The 15808-nt window shown below is 44.5% G+C and overlaps 1 protein-coding gene across 2 annotated transcripts in view; it reads right to left on the bottom strand.

Moving 5' to 3' along the window:
- The window catches only part of LOC124616686 (chitin synthase chs-2), a 348580-nt gene extending 333987 nt beyond the window's left edge, over positions 1–14593 (bottom strand). The window contains exon 1 of one of the 2 annotated variants that reach the window (XM_047145021.1): positions 14390–14593. The gene's annotated coding sequence lies outside the window, so the exon portion shown is untranslated. The remainder of the gene's footprint in view (positions 1–14389) is intronic. The other variant, XM_047145019.1, reaches the window with a different exon arrangement.
- Between the last annotated feature and the right edge of the window lie 1215 nt (positions 14594–15808).

The raw sequence follows: 15808 nt of genomic DNA, 5'->3' as shown, positions 1-15808 counted from the left end.
TGATTTGACATTCAATGTTTACAATTCTCTAAACCGCGAGTGAAGGAAGGAAGACTAGGGTTTGATGCTCCCCCGACGAGAAGGTCATTGGAGCACAAAACTGGATTGGAGGAGGACAGGGAAGGAAATCGGCCGAGTCCTTTACAAAGGAGCCATTTGCATTAACCAGTTTAGGGAAAATGAGGAAAGCCTAAATCTGGATGACGGGACGGGGTTATGAATTTTATCCCAGACCCTCCCCCCCCCCCCTCCAAGCCCCCCAACCCCACCACCCCCACCCCCGCAGCCTCCGGGTTCAGTACCTCAGCATTCGACCATTTTGCTGGATGACGGCTGTGCTATTCCGCGTTAAAATGGTTTCTGAATGCTAGAAGATTTGTAGCAGAGCGATGAGTGTGGCCGGCCCCCTCAGACGAGCAACGGCAACGAAAAGCGACTGTTACCTCCCTTTGGATTACAAAATTAGCAATGAAGTCGCTACAGCTACGATACATCGGTCAATGAGCTACCTCTGAGTGTCGTCTACCGGCCATATTCTTTCGACGAAGATATTCGGTTTCCAGATTCCCCGGTGACGCATTTATTAGCTTTTCTTTATTTTTTTGTAAGCGCTAGTAACACAGAGGGAAGAGAATCAGATGGATCGAAGAAGAGACACTCGTGTCGTGACAGTTTTCTTTATCAGCGTGCAAGCGGGAGATATTACAAAAATGACCAATTGACCAATGCAGAGAACTTGTCTCCGTGTAGGAGTCTACGATCTGTTATCGTGTTCTAACACGTTGTGTATGAGATTAACTGAGGTGGAAGATGGGAACCAGCCTAGCATTAGCCTCAACGAGCGTGAGTAACCACCTAAAATCCACACAGAGGCAGGCCGGCGTGCCTGCTCACACTCATTAATCCGCTGCGCGGTTTCGATCCGGATCTGGCACACCTCCCTGTCTCGCAAGCCAGCACGCGGCACGTTATGCTTTACGACCAGGTTACAAGGTTTCCAACAGAAGAAATAAATAAGGATGCGCGAGAAGGAGTACGGAAGTCATTTTCCGTGCCAGCGTTGGCGGACGGCTCCGGCAGCTTACAGAGCAGGAGCTAATTGTGCACATCTGACTGAACAATCACGCAGAGCTGCGTGGAAGGCGCGTCGCTGCTGCTCGCCTGTCCATGGTCCCTGTTACCGGTCCCGCTACATCTTTGGCTCCCCACTGCGTTCTGTACGCCAAGAAACAGCTGCAGCCCGCTATGCTAACGCTTCATTTAGTTACACCTTTCATTTAAAGTACCATAGTACTGTACCTCTGGAACTTGGCGCTGCTAATCCAAATCGCACGTTTTCCCATATGGTACTGAAATGCTCCATGAAAACTCACTGGTTCGGAGGCCAAGACTATAGGGCTGGATCTCGAGTGCCTCCCACTGAAATCGGCGTGACTTCTGCTTTACGGAATTTGCGATATGGGGACGTGCGTTACCATGCAGCACTCCATGTCGCAGCTGGTTTTCGACAGACATACTGCCCCCGAATACATTCTTCATTCTACAACGAGTGTCTTTCGGCGTTTATCCTTCGGCACCCAAGAAAAGAGTAACAGCACGTTGGTCCTGTTTAGACGTATTTGATCATAACGGCGCCATTGTTCATGTTTGCGCACTTAGCGCACGCACGTTGGAAACATGCGAATGCTTCACTAGTCTCTTGCTTAAACGTCAGAGCTTATATACCCCCATGGGAGTTGCGCTCCGTTACGTACACGCTGCAGAAACGCACTGAAATGGAAACTTTTACTCTCTCTTATACTTTTTGTTCTACACAGTCATCTTCAGCAGGAACACACATTTTTAAATTTTGCACAAATCATTTACCCTAACCGAACGATATGACTGTAGTAATCATTCACTAATACAAACTGTATCGTTGACACAAGACCTTACTCGCAATGGCTAGTTATATTCTTATAAAATTGGCTGAGTAATTTAAACACTTTATTCAAATCTTTTAAATGTATTCTTCTAACTGAAATACGTTCCTTTTCAGGCAATACGTGTTCATATTGAAACATTTATGTTACGAATGCATCTTTGGATAAAGTACTATGTACGTGGTGTTTTAACGTGCACAATAAACGCCTTAAAATGAGCTACCTATTTTCACGTGATTTTCGAACAAAACAACGTAATTTAAATATCATCACAGTAATTGTTTTATAAGGAGTATGGATCGTGTAAAGTGGTAGTGGTAAATTCCACTAGCTTTTACCATTGATGTTAGTTTAAAATTTTTAAATGTATATTAAGCGAAATTCTCACGTATGTTCTTATCATGAGCGCATGTCAGAACGTTACACATAACGTCGCAGTAACGAACAGCTCGCACAGATTTTCCGAATTTGTGTCTCACATCGAAGTAATACCTCGTTATTACATAGTGACTATGATCCTGTAAATATATCATGTAAAAATTATACATCCGCCAAGTGTGCAGCGAACTCGGCCAACAGGGCGCCCGCAATCCTTTAGTAGGCCCCCCGTTAGGCTGGGAAGACATTCGTGCTTTCGTCTTTCGAGAGGACCATGTAAACACGGGACGTTAGCAGAACAAGGTTGCCTGAGATACGAGGGAAATATAGGCACGTCATTCGCCATTTGCACCTGTGTCTAAATCTACATACCATACTCCGCAAGCCACAGCATGGTGCTTGGCGGAGGGTACCTTGTACCACCACTGGTCATTCCTTTCCCATTTCAGTCGCAAATGGAGCAACGGATAAACGATTGCCCATACATTTCTGTAGGAGCTCTATTCTCCTATGTTCGTAGTCCTTTCGCGGAATGAACGTCGGTGACAGTAGAATTGTTCTTCAGAGAGCCTCAAATGCCGGTTCTCTAGAGAGCCTGGCGAAAAGATCGTCGCCTTCCCTCCAGGGATTCCCATTTGAGTTCGCGAAGCACCTCCGTAATACTTGCGTGCTGACCGAACGTACTGGTAACAGATACAGCATCATGCTTCTGAATTGCATCGATGTCTTCCATTAATCCAACCTGGTGGAGGTCCAAAACACTCGAGCTGTAATCAAGAAAGGGTCGCAGTAATATTCTATAAGCGGTCTTCTTTTCAGATGAACCACACTTTCCCAAAATTCTCCCAGTAAACCGCAGTCGACCATTCGCCTTTCCTATTACCGTACTTACGTGCTCGTTCCAGTCCATATCGCTTTGCAACGCTACTCCTAGATACTTAATCGACATGACTATATCAAGCAGCACATTACTAATGCTATGCTCGAACGTTACAGGATTATTTTCCTACTCATCTGCATTGACTTACGATTTTTCTACCTTTAGAGGAAGCTGCCACTCATCACACCAACTAGAAATCCTGTCCAAGTCACGTTGTATCCTCGTACAGTCACTCACCGACACCTTCCCGTACGCCACAGCATCATTAGCAAACAGCCACAGATTTGCCCACCCTGTCCGTCAGTTCGTTACGTCCCTTCTACAGCTCACAACACACGTGCTGTATCTCGCTGGATGATTCCGAGATAACAAATGATTTGGGAACAAATTACTGAACAAACTCGACTGAGAAAGGAGAAAGAGGCGCAATGTAAAGCACGATAACCGCAAAGAAGAAAAGATATGCTTAATGCTTAGTGGGCTATCACATGCACGTGCGTGGCATTTAAACCGTTTAGCTTCGCTCCCGTTTGTAGTATCCGCAAGGCTACAACGAAATTTTCAAACAAAGCTTCCAGCTGTAGTATCTACATCAAGATGGGATTTTCCACTGGACCGGTAGCTATCTTTATGACATATTAAATTAGTGCGTTGCGCTAGATGTCTAGCGGTTCTCTAGATTCCGGTGAGGGTACCAAGTGAACATCCGAATACTGGTATCTAGAGCCAGAGATGAAAGTTAATCTTTTATAAATAAGAAATCTTTTATTTCCAAATCAAATGTTGCCGCTATATATATGCAGGATTCTGCGGCCGGTGCCAATTTCATTGAAATTCTTCTAGGTGTACTGCAGCGCCACCATATAAATTACTTAAAATTTAGTATTCTAAGTTTTTATACCATGACGCGGCGTTGCAGCTAGAGTAATTTTAATGAAATTGAAACACTGCTGTTTGTCATCACCTAAATACGATTCTTCTGACCACGTCGGATATCTTGAGCAAGTTTCTGTACGCGGCTCATGATGGTCTAGTCAAGCGGCATGGTAGCTCGGCGTGTTCTATCAGAGGACTAGCTACTTTCTGTAACAAAAAAGAAAGTGAGTGAAGTAGTCAACGATGAACTTGGAGGTGTGTCATGCGACGTCAACCCAGACCAAATGCCGAAAACAATGACGAACAAAGTGATGAAGGGAAAAAAAAATCTAGTGTTTAGCAACTCAACTTCTAGAGCGCGTGGTCCCGGGTTCGATTCGCGGCTCGGTTAGAAATTTGCTTCTCTCGGCGATTGGGTGTTTGTGTTCTTTTAAATACTTTATCTCATTTTCGTCGATGTGCAAATCGCCGAAGTGGAGTCCAATGGAAAGACTTGCAGCAGGCGGCAGAACAACTCCAGACAAGGTCTACCGGCCAATAACTCTTCACCATCATTTCGTCTCAGCAAGTTCCTGTGAATCAGTCATCTATGTGGTGTCATGCTGCTGGTCGATTCTAGCTGAAATGCAAAACTGTAAAGATCCTGCGGCATTCTAAGTAGTAAACTATTCGCCAAAAATTTATTTTCTTGTATATTATGTTACGTCTCTAGGAAAAATGGAAATAATTCTTTTGAGATGTCGATGTGTAAGCACAAAAGTCCCCCACTTCTGTCCCTATTAGTTAGTTTGATATGGAAGCGTTATTTAAGTGCCATACTATACAATTTTGTTTATTTTCTGCAACACTACTTTAGCAACATTCTTACAATACGCAGCCAGCGTGCTTCACAGCCAGTAACTTCATTTTGCTATCCTCGCACGACAGGATTCTATAAGCGAAAGTTGTAATTTTCTGTTCAAAATGAAGTATGTCCAAAACTCAAAAACGTGTGTATTTCCGGCTCTGAACAACAAATGACACAAACACGCACGTAATAAACGAACTCTTTAACAAGGTTTCATTTGGGATTTTTTTTATTAGTGTTTGGATAGTACATTATATTTTGTAAGCGAGAATCTTATATTACATATTTTGACACGCAGTTTATTGACTATAGCGCGAATAATACCTGTTTGTAATACTTGGATGTAGTCTGCAGGAAAAGTAGAACGTCATACTTATGTAGAGACTAATTTATGCAAATATTAGAGAAAGATATTCGTTAAAATGTCATTTTTCGTTTTATTTTTCATTCTTTAGTACAACTCAGTGACAATATATTCTTGAAGTTTCCTATCCCAAATCACATAGTAAGTGCCATAAAAAAATTAAGTGCCCAACGTATTAATCCTGCTACGACCACATGGTGAAGAGACTCTTCAAATGAGGGGAACAAGGTTAGATTTTAATGAACCGCCGAGACTGAGATTATTAGAGACGGAGAGGAATCTCGGATTACGAAATAATGTGGAAGGAAATCGGCCATGCCCTTTTGAAAGGAACTATCCTGACATTTGCGTGGAGCAATTTGTGGAAATCACGGAAAACCTGAACATGGATGGCGGCTGGACTGGAATTTGAACCGTCGTCCTCCCAATGCGAGTCCAGTGAACTAACCATTGCGCCACTTCGATCGATAACAGACTCTTCAGTATTAGTTTTCGCATTAGTTACGTAAACCGAGTTTCTAAGTACTTCTATCAAGCAAACTTACTACTTGTTTTGTATGTCATCTATGACGGTTGGATAGTCTCCTTGGAAACAACAGGCAATCGTAATGTTTGTTTACAGATTGTCATTATTTGAATAATCTTGTCGTTGTGTCTTTTCTGTTTTTTAATCATGCCACGACAACGAACAGTGTTTACAAAGATATGCAAGAAACGTGTGCATGCTTTATTAAATTATAGGCTCGCTATTTTCATATCTTATCCACAGATGAACACCCCGTACATAATCCGTGCCCCATTATTTGACGTCGTTAAACGCAGGCGCGGAGGGTTAGTATGCCTTATACTCACAAGGAAAGTTTTCCTGAACCAATTCTGAACCCCATAGAGCCAGCAATCGGGTATCTGTCCAGCCTCGAGATTCTCAAGAAGTGTATTCATGGAAAAACTCAGAATTCTATTGTGTCTTTAATGGCTCTTATATGGAAACGTTGCCCCAAAGCATTTTGTTCAGCCACGGTAGTTAAAATTGCAGTTTATGAAGCTGTTATTTTACTTAACGGTTCCAACTCAGAGAGGGTAAATGTCTTTCAGTTTCAAGGCTGGAGCATTCACTCGAGAATCTTGAAGAGAAATGATACACAGCGCATCCCTGCAGCTGAGAAATCCGTGGAAGATCTTGTAAAGTACACAAGACAGAAAAAAAGACGCCAGAAGAGAAGTCTCGAAGAAAAGGAGGACACCCAGTACAGTTCTGGAGCCTTTTGATATAGGGAATGGCAAGGAAAAAGTAAGTTCCACTTCAAAGAGCGTTTTCTCAGAATTACCATTTTCATTATTCAAGTACGTTTTTCTCAGAAACCAGTAAAGATAGAGTCATGATTTTTGGCATGACCTTTGCAGTATGTATAAAAACATAATATATGCACGTGGAAATTTTAATATCATTCCTGTATGCCAAAAGGTAGAGTACAAAAATCTGTGCATACTTTTTCAGTTAAAAAATAATTAAATTTACAAATTCATTAAATATTAATGTAGTACAGTGCTTCTGTGCGTTGTTGCTATACATACTGAGGTTACACTGTAAAATTTACAAGATCATTTTTGGAATATTTCTGAGAAAATGATACCTTTGTGAATCATGGGGGTCAGAAAACTTAAAAATTTAAAAAACAATAAAATTTTTCAGTTAATATTCTGAAAAATAGCCAGTACATGCAGAACATTTCAGTAATGTAACTCCAAAATTGTGGATTTGGTGAATGATTGTATTTTGTAAACGTACTTCGTTTACGTCCTCCCTTAAGGTGGGCAGTTGAAATAAATAGGACGGTTCCTGTAAAGAAAACTTCTACATTCCTGTTTATCTCAATTGTTGCAATTGTTGACATCCAGAAGAGCTGTGAATGAGATCGCCTTTTCGCCTTCCCTGTCCAGAGAAGATACCTGTGATGAGTTACTGTCACACGTGTTGATGACACGGTGGTAAAAGACATCTGACTCCGCCACGTGGCTTACTCTCCTCGACAAACACGCAGACGACCAGTTGTCTTAACTTTTCCACCCGATGGTCGGCTTCTCTATCTACAATACTACTTAAGACAATGGATTCGCATCTGGCACGGGACTCAAATATTCATTCGACCTGTCGACCGAGATGAGCCAATGGTTACGACACTGCAATGGTTACGACTTCTGACCGAGATTCAATTCATCATTGGACCATCTAGATTTACATTGTACGAGGTTTCTCTAAACAACTTAAGGCAAATGCTTGCATGGTTCACAGAACAGATCACGGTCCATTTTCTTCCCCATTCTTCCTCAATGCAAACTTGTGCTCCGTCTCTAATGATCTAATTGTCGACAGCTAATACGAGTTAAGACTGTGAAACAGAGCTTTCTGTTACCGTTGGTTAATGACACGGTAAGACAAAAAGACTCGCCACGAAGGAATTAGCCGAATTGGACGGAAAACGGTTAGATGTGATGTACATGTACAGACAAATATATGATTTCAGTTACAGAAAAAATTGGAAGATTTATTCAAGAGAAAGAGCTTCACAAATTGAGTAAGTCAATAACGTGTTGGTCCACCTCTGACCCTCGTGTAAGCAGTGATTCGGCTTGTCTTTGATTGGTAGAGTTGCTGGCTGTCCTTCTGGTGGCTATCGTGCCGAATTCTGTCGAACTGGAGGGTTAGATCGCCAAAATATCAAAGTTGGTCGGAGAGACTTGCCCATGAAGCTCCAAATTTTCTCAATAGGGTAGAGATCTGGCTACTTTGTTGGCCAAGGCAGGGTTTGGTGAGCCGGAAGACAAGCAGTAGAAACTCGCGCTGTGTGCGGACACGGATGATCTTGCTGAGATGTAAGCCCAGGATGGCTTGCCATAAAAGGCAACAAACCGGGACGTAGAATATCGTCGACTTGCCGTTGTGCTGTAAGGTTGCCGCAGATGACAACCAAAGGGGTCCTGGTACGAATTGAAATGGCACCCCACACAGTCAGTGCTGGTTATCGGGTCGTATGGCAGGCAATATCCCATTGCTGTCCGGGTCGTCCCCAAACAAGTCCTCGGCCTGGAATCTCATTGACTGGATTGGAATTGTCTTCAGTGATGAGTCCTGCTTCCAACTGAACCCCCATGACCAGTGAAGACCTGTCTGGAGACGTCCGGAACAGCACTGGGATACCAGCCTGAATGACGCTCGCCATACGGCCCTTCAACCAGATGTGATAGTCTGGGGTGCCATTTCTTGCCACAGCAGACCCACTTGGTTGCCACCCGTGCCAGTCTTCCAGCACAGGGCTACGTCGACGGTACTATACACATCGCTTTGTTGCCCTTTTTATGGCAAGCCAGCTTGGCCTTAAATTTCAGCAAGATAATCCCCACCAGCACACGACGAGAGTTTCTACTGGTTGTTTTCGTGCATGCCACACCCTGCGTTGGCCAGCATAGTCGCCGGATCTCTACCCTATTTAGAACGTTTGAACATTACGGGCAGGGCTCTCCGACCAGCTTGGTATTTTGACGATCTAACGCGCCAGTTGGACAGGATCTGGCACGATAAGCCTCAACGGGACATCCAACAACTCTAGCAACTCTATTAATCAGTGCCAAGCCGAATAACTGCTTACAAAAGGGCCCAAGGTGGACCAACGTGTTAGTGACTTCCTCAGTTTGTGAAGCTCTTTCTCTTGAATAAAACATCCAATTTTTCTAAAATTGTAATCATTTGTTTGTCAATACATGTACATCACATCTACCGCTTTCCGTCCCCTTCAAATAATTTCGTCGTGGAGCGTTGGTTCTTTTTTCCTAGAACGCATTACTATATACAAACATCCAAAAAAGTTTTGCATCACCTCGGTTTCGAGAGTTCCGGAACCCGTACAGAAAATCGGAATAGAGATTAACATAAACATCATTTCCGCCCTTTTTATTGCTCATGAAAACCACACATTGCATGTTTGCCACCATACAGCGAGACCTTCAGAGGTGGCGGTACAGATAGCTGTTCGTACCGGTACCTCTAATACCCAGTAGCACGTACTCTTGCATTGATGCATGCCTGTATTCGTCGTGGCATACTATCCACAAGTTCATCAAGGCACTGTTGGTCCAGATTGCCCCACTCCTCAACGGCGATTCGGCGTAGATCCCTCAGAGTGGTTGGTGGGTCACGTCGTTCATAAACAGCTCGTTTCAATCTATCCCAGGCGTGTCCAATAGGGTTCATGTCTGGAGAACATGCTGGCCACTAGTCGAGAGGTGTCGTTACCCTGAAGGAAGCCATTCTCAAGATATGCACGATGGAGGCGCGAATTGTCGTCCATGAAGACAGATGCCTCGTCAATATGCTGCCGATATGGTTGCACTATCGATCGGAGGATGGCATTCACGTATTGTATAGCCGTTACCGCGTCTTCCATGACCACCAGCGGCTTACGTCGGCCCCACATAATGCCACCCCAAAACAACCGGGAACCTCCGCCTTGCGGCACTCGCAGGACAGTGTGTCTAAGGCGTTCAGCCTGACCGGGTTGCCTCCAAACACGTCTCCGACGATTGTCTGGTTGAAGGCATATGCGACACTCATCGGTGAAGAGAACGTGATACCAATCCTGAGCGGTCCATTCGGCATGTTGTTGGGCCCATCTGTACCGCGCTGCATGGTGTCGTGATGGTAATGCCATCATTACCATCTCACCATGGACGTCGGAAATGAAGTTGCGCATCATGCAGGCTAATTCGCACAGTCTGAGTCGTAACACGACGTCCTATGGCTGCACGAAAAGCATTATTCAACATGGGTGGCGTTCCTGTCAGGGTTTCTCCGAGCCATAACCCAGCCGGCCGGTGTGGCCGTGCGGTTAAAGGCGCTTCAGTCTGGAACCACGTGACCGCTACGGTCCCAGGTTCGAATCCTGCCTCGGGCATGGATGTATGTGTGTGATGTCCTTAGGTTAGTTAGGTTTAATTAGTTCTAAGTTCTAGGCGACTGATGACCTCAGAAGTTAAGTCGCATAGTGCTCAGAGCCATTTGAACCATTTTTGAGCCATAACCCATAGGTAGCGGTCATCCATTGCAGTAGTAGCCCTTCGGCGGCCTGAGCGAGGTATGTCATCGACAGATCCTGTCTCTCTGTATCTCCTACATGTCCGAATAACATCGCTTTGGTTCATTCCGAAACTCCTGGACACTTCCCTTGTTAAGAGCCCTTACTGGTACAAAGTAACAATGCGGACGCGATCGAACCGCGGTATTGACCGTCTAGGCATGGCTGAACTGCAGACAACACGAGCTCTTGTTGTTTACATCTTTGGGCGGGTTTAGTGACGTCTCTGAACAGTCAAAGGGACTGTGTCTGTGATACAATATCCACAGTTAACGTCTGTCTTCAGGAGTTCTAGGAACCTGGGTGATGCAAAAACTTTTTGATTTGTGTAAATGGAACAAGCTATCCATTGGCGCTATTGAAAAGCGGAAAGCTACGAACTGCCATTGGCTGATCTGTGGTTAGGGTTCGGATATTTTAACAAAATTACTCACGCTTTGTAACCATCTAACCCTGGGGAGCGAACCAACCACTTCACAAACGAACTCAGTCAACTAAGTCACACCGTTACCAAAGCAACATCACATAAATTGGGAATCGCCGATGATGACTAATATAACTACGGAACATCGGAACAAACACTGGACCCCATCTTACACGATTGCGCAAAGAGAAAATTCACGAATCACTGGAAAGACTTTTGCAGACGCAACACCTGCAGCAATCAACTGGCTGCAGTCTTTGGATGTGCATCTATGATGGGAAATGCTTATCTCAACTCTATCTGTATAATGTATGCACTTGTTAACTATAACTCTGTAAGCTGTACGCTAAATAAATAAAAAAATACCTAAAATAGTTTGGTACCATCTGTTTCGATAGCATGCCTCCTTCTTGCGGTAGACATATGACATAGAGATCACTTGAAGACGTCAGAGGGTTGCTTCGTTCCAAGCTATTTTCGGCGTCACAAGAAAGTGATATAGAAAATGTAATGAAACTCGTAAGACAGTAAGTGATATCGACCAAGTCCATTGTAAGACATATAACTTCAGATCAAAACATTGTTGTCTCCATTGCATGCTTGACGTGCACACTGGCTATGTTTCGATGCTGTGCTATGCTATGCCATGCTAGGTTATGCTGTGCTGTACGAGGAGGCCGTATTCCGGACGCAGCCCGGTTCCCGGACTTTCGCCGCTCGGCGGCCGGACGTATTGACTTTCACCGGCAGGAAAGCCTGAGGACTACAGACACTCAGCTCCGAGACGTCGCTGCCGTTGACTACTGTGCTGCCTAACAAACTGCTGTAACATTACCGTGGAAACCTGCTCCCCCTCTGCTGGCTAACAACACCTGATAATTACGAACTCTTTGAAGAGATTGCCTTGAGATTAGATTTGTCATCACAGACATAAAACGTGTGTAAAAGAAGTAGCTCTGTTGCTCAATTTCCTCACACAGAACGTAGGTATATGGCTGCAGATTTACGTCTGTTCTTGTTCCGTACCCCAAGCAAGTAATTAGAATTATATATGCAGTTTGCACACGTACATCTTGCAGGCATCTCTTTAAACATTGACCACAATTTCAGAATATAGTCACTATAAAAACATTAGAAGGAAAATGACCTACACTTCCCTCTAGTTAATCTGACTTTGAAATAGAAAGGGGTGCAAAAAAAAAAAAAAAAATGGTTCAAATGGCTCTGAGCACTATGCGACTTAACTTCTGAGGTCATCAGTCGCCTAGAACTTAGAACTAATTAAACCTAACTAACCTAAGGACATCACACACACATCCATGCCCGAGGCAGGATTCGAACCTGCGACCGTAGCGGTCGCTCAGCTCCAGACTGCAGCGCCTAGAACCGCACGGCCACTCCGGCCGGCCGAAAGGTGTGCAATGCTATAAAACTCTTTGATAATTTGCCTAAGAAAATATGTCTGACAGACAGGAGAGGTGTTTTCAAATGTAGACTAAAACTGATTCTACGTGACCACCCCTTCTACGCCAATGAGGACATCTTGAACGGAACTAATTTAGTCTATTACAAGCCTGTAATTGGCCAGCATGCGTATGTACTGGGTCTGCAATATTTTGTTCATCTAACAAGTTCCACATCATAACGTTTATCGTGAATGTGATTTACGTAGTGACATGGAGCTAACTAGTTAAGTAGCTAAGAAGCCGATCGAGGTGGCTCAGTGGTAAAACGTTGGATCCGCGTTCCGAAGTAGCAGGGTTCTGACCACGTTTCGGCCATCCAGATGCAATTTTTATACGGTTCCCCTAAGCCATTACAGGCAAATTCTGTGATGGTTCCTTTGTAAAGGACACGATCAAATATATTTCAGATTATCGCCCAATCGCAGTTTATATTCAGTGGCTAATTACCTCGCCGTCGACGGCTCGTAAAACCTTAATTTTCCTTTCTAGACAGAAAAATAGCTCCGTACAGGAAATGCAGCAATAAATATACCGAACATCTAAGCATCAATGCCTGCGCTGTCATAAGGGCACCGAGAAGAAAAAATGAAGCGATAATGTTTACTCTGCGATCATATCTCAAAAGATGGAAAGGCCCAGACGTCGGGAGGGTACATTATGTGCGTATCTGGATTGATCTGTGGTACGTCCTCTGCTTCATTCATATTTTTAATCGGGTGAAGCCGCACCAATGATCTTGAATTACAGAAAGGGCAAGCAAAAAACTAGAAGTGAAGCCTAGAAATTTAGTGTTGCGTAAACCTAAGTTATGATTTCAGTTCTTTTCCACTCAATTTACGAAACTAAGGAACACATGGCTTGCAGATAAACTAGTTTAGATACAACTTCGTCCAACGTAGATTTCTTTTCAATGTCTAAGAAATAAGTATAAACAACTCTCAAGTGGGATAGTTGGATAATTTCGTGGCAACATTCTGAGCCTTCTACTTTTTATGATTGTTATTTATGTATGCCAGATTTGTACTGCGACAGCAGGTTCCGCTTCCACCACTTTGTCCTCAGTCTTCCCACAGATCTTCTTTCTGGTGTACTGAAGTGTAACAATTTACTCGGGATCATTGTCTCCAGCAACAGCAGGACACGTTCTTTTCATTTTATACGCGTTTGTTTATATTATTAATAGCAAACATTGCTCTTTTCTTTCACCATCATTTGTCATTTGATCTACTTTAATGTCAGTTTACATCGATATGACAAATTTAATTTCAAATATTGTTATATTCTAAATGAAATTAACTGTTGTCATCGAGTAGAAGAAGGAAGTCACATACGCCGTTGTATATCCCGTGAGAAATAAGAAAATCTCCACCTGAAGATGAAGAAATTAATCATTAAAATTAATCTTCGGTAATACAACAGCATTCCGTTGAACTATAAAGATTGTACTATGCGTCAGGGTCGATTGGCTCGTAAGAGTTCTAAAGCGTGCAGCTAATATTAGACAGAAAGTAAAGTGGAGGTCGCCGTACGTGTGAACTCGATCTACGCCATCTGGTCGATAAAACTGAGTGTCTGTTGCATGTAAATCAAACTATAACGGGAATTCTGAGAATGTTGAACTGGAGTCCATTGCCACAGAATGTCAGTACGGCACACCAAAAATCACTGTTACTTCTCTTCAGGTAGTCGGTAAAAGACTGCACGCACAGCAGGCAGAAACCGTTTCCCGCCCACGCGCCACACAACTTGTAAATCTGCGCGCGTCGCGGCTGTCACGATCAGCTGATGTCTTCCCAGCTGTTCCGGGACAGTAATGATCCGGCCGTAGACGGGGTCTGTCGTGATTCGGCGACGTGTTTGCTGCAGAGAACCGTAATCACGCCTTCGAGAGTTTTCAGAGCACTTCACAAGCACTGCACGAGGCCGAGACAAGGATTGCCTCAGCTCTCGCAGCGGAAGGGGAACACGCACATTCACAGGGCAATAAATGGCGAAGCGGCCGTACAGAGCGCGTTTTACGGCGCGGGCTGTGTATCGCCGCCGTCGCATTGTTCTCTCAGCAGACGGACGGCGAGGCGAGAGACAAACGAAAGGCACACCTACCTCGGGTCTGCCGGCGCTTGCGCTGTCGCGGAGGTTGCTCTGCTGTCGAACGGGTTATCCAGTTCGCGGTGCGGCACTCTCCATAGCCAGGGGGCGGCGGCTGGTGGCGGACTGTTGCCGACTGCTGGGGGCGGCAGCGACTGACTGCTCTCCTGTCCCACCTGGAGAACTTCCTTCGCTTCGCTTCGCGGCAGACTGGACGCGCCTCGCCGCGGCCGGACCCTCAGGTGGCTGCCAGCCGCCGCGCCGCCATTGGCCGAGTACCTGGTGACGTCACGCCGCCACCCACGGGGTTCGGCGCGCCTCGCGGCGAGGGCGCCGCCGTCCCTGGAGCCGAGAACTGTCAGCCAGCGTCGCGGTAGGGACCACGAACAGGACATTTGTCTCACTTCGTTACAAATACAGGGTGGTGGCAATCAGAGACATGACAGGAACGATAGTTCGAAGCAAAATAGTCTAGCAAACATGGATTCTAAAATGAGTACCTTAAGATCTACGAGCACTTTTTCATCTTCGATACTGTGAAAGAAATCTCTCCTACTGCAAGCTTTTTGGCTCAAATGGCACTGAGCATTATGGGACTTAACATCTGTGGTCATCAGTCCCCTAGAACTTAGAATTACTTAAACCTAACTAACCAAAGGACATCACACACATCCATGCCCGAGGCAGGATTCGAGCCTGCGACCGTAGCAGTCGCGCGGTTCCGGACTGCGCGCCTAGAACCGCTAGACCACCGCGGCCGGCCAAGCTTTTTGCTTTCCGTATTTTGAGAGGTGATGGTATTGATCAAAACAAGAAAAAATGTAGTGTAAAAAGGGCAATAAAGTGCATACCTTAAGTTTTCTGAGTTCTTTTTCATCGTTGATACTGTGAAACACATCTCTTTTACTCAAAACTCGTAGCTCATAAGGTATGCACTTTAGAGCCTGTGTTTACTAGGATATTTTTTCTTGGTTTTGTACCAAAATATGGAAAGCAAAGAGTTTGAAGTAGAAAAGATTTGTTTCAAATCATCGAAAATGAAGAAGTGCTCATATGAAGGCGCTTTGATAAGTCTGGTAAAAAAGCAAAAAAATATATATATAAGGTTGGTTTCGTAAAGAACTCGCCTTACTTCTCAACGTAGCTGAAGAAGGTCCAGCGACCCTTCAGCTTTTTCATTCCGTCCGAAAAATAGCTTCTGTCAAACTCTGCTAAATACTTGTTGACTACAACTATCAGCCGGCCAGTGTGGCCGAGCGGTTCTAGGCGCTTCAGTCTGGAACCACACGACCGCTATGGTCGCATTTCCAATCCTGCCTCGGCTATGGATGTGTGTGATGTCCTTAGGTTAGTTAGGTTTAAGTAGTTCTAAGTTCTAGGGGACTGATGACCTCAGATGTTAAGTCCCATAGTGCTGAAAGCCATTTGAACCAT

This window comes from Schistocerca americana, chromosome 5 (assembly GCF_021461395.2).
Source record: "Schistocerca americana isolate TAMUIC-IGC-003095 chromosome 5, iqSchAmer2.1, whole genome shotgun sequence".
Lineage (NCBI taxonomy): Eukaryota > Metazoa > Arthropoda > Insecta > Orthoptera > Acrididae > Schistocerca > Schistocerca americana.
Note: the sequence above shows the minus strand (reverse complement) of the source record. Positions and strands in the feature narration are given on the sequence as shown.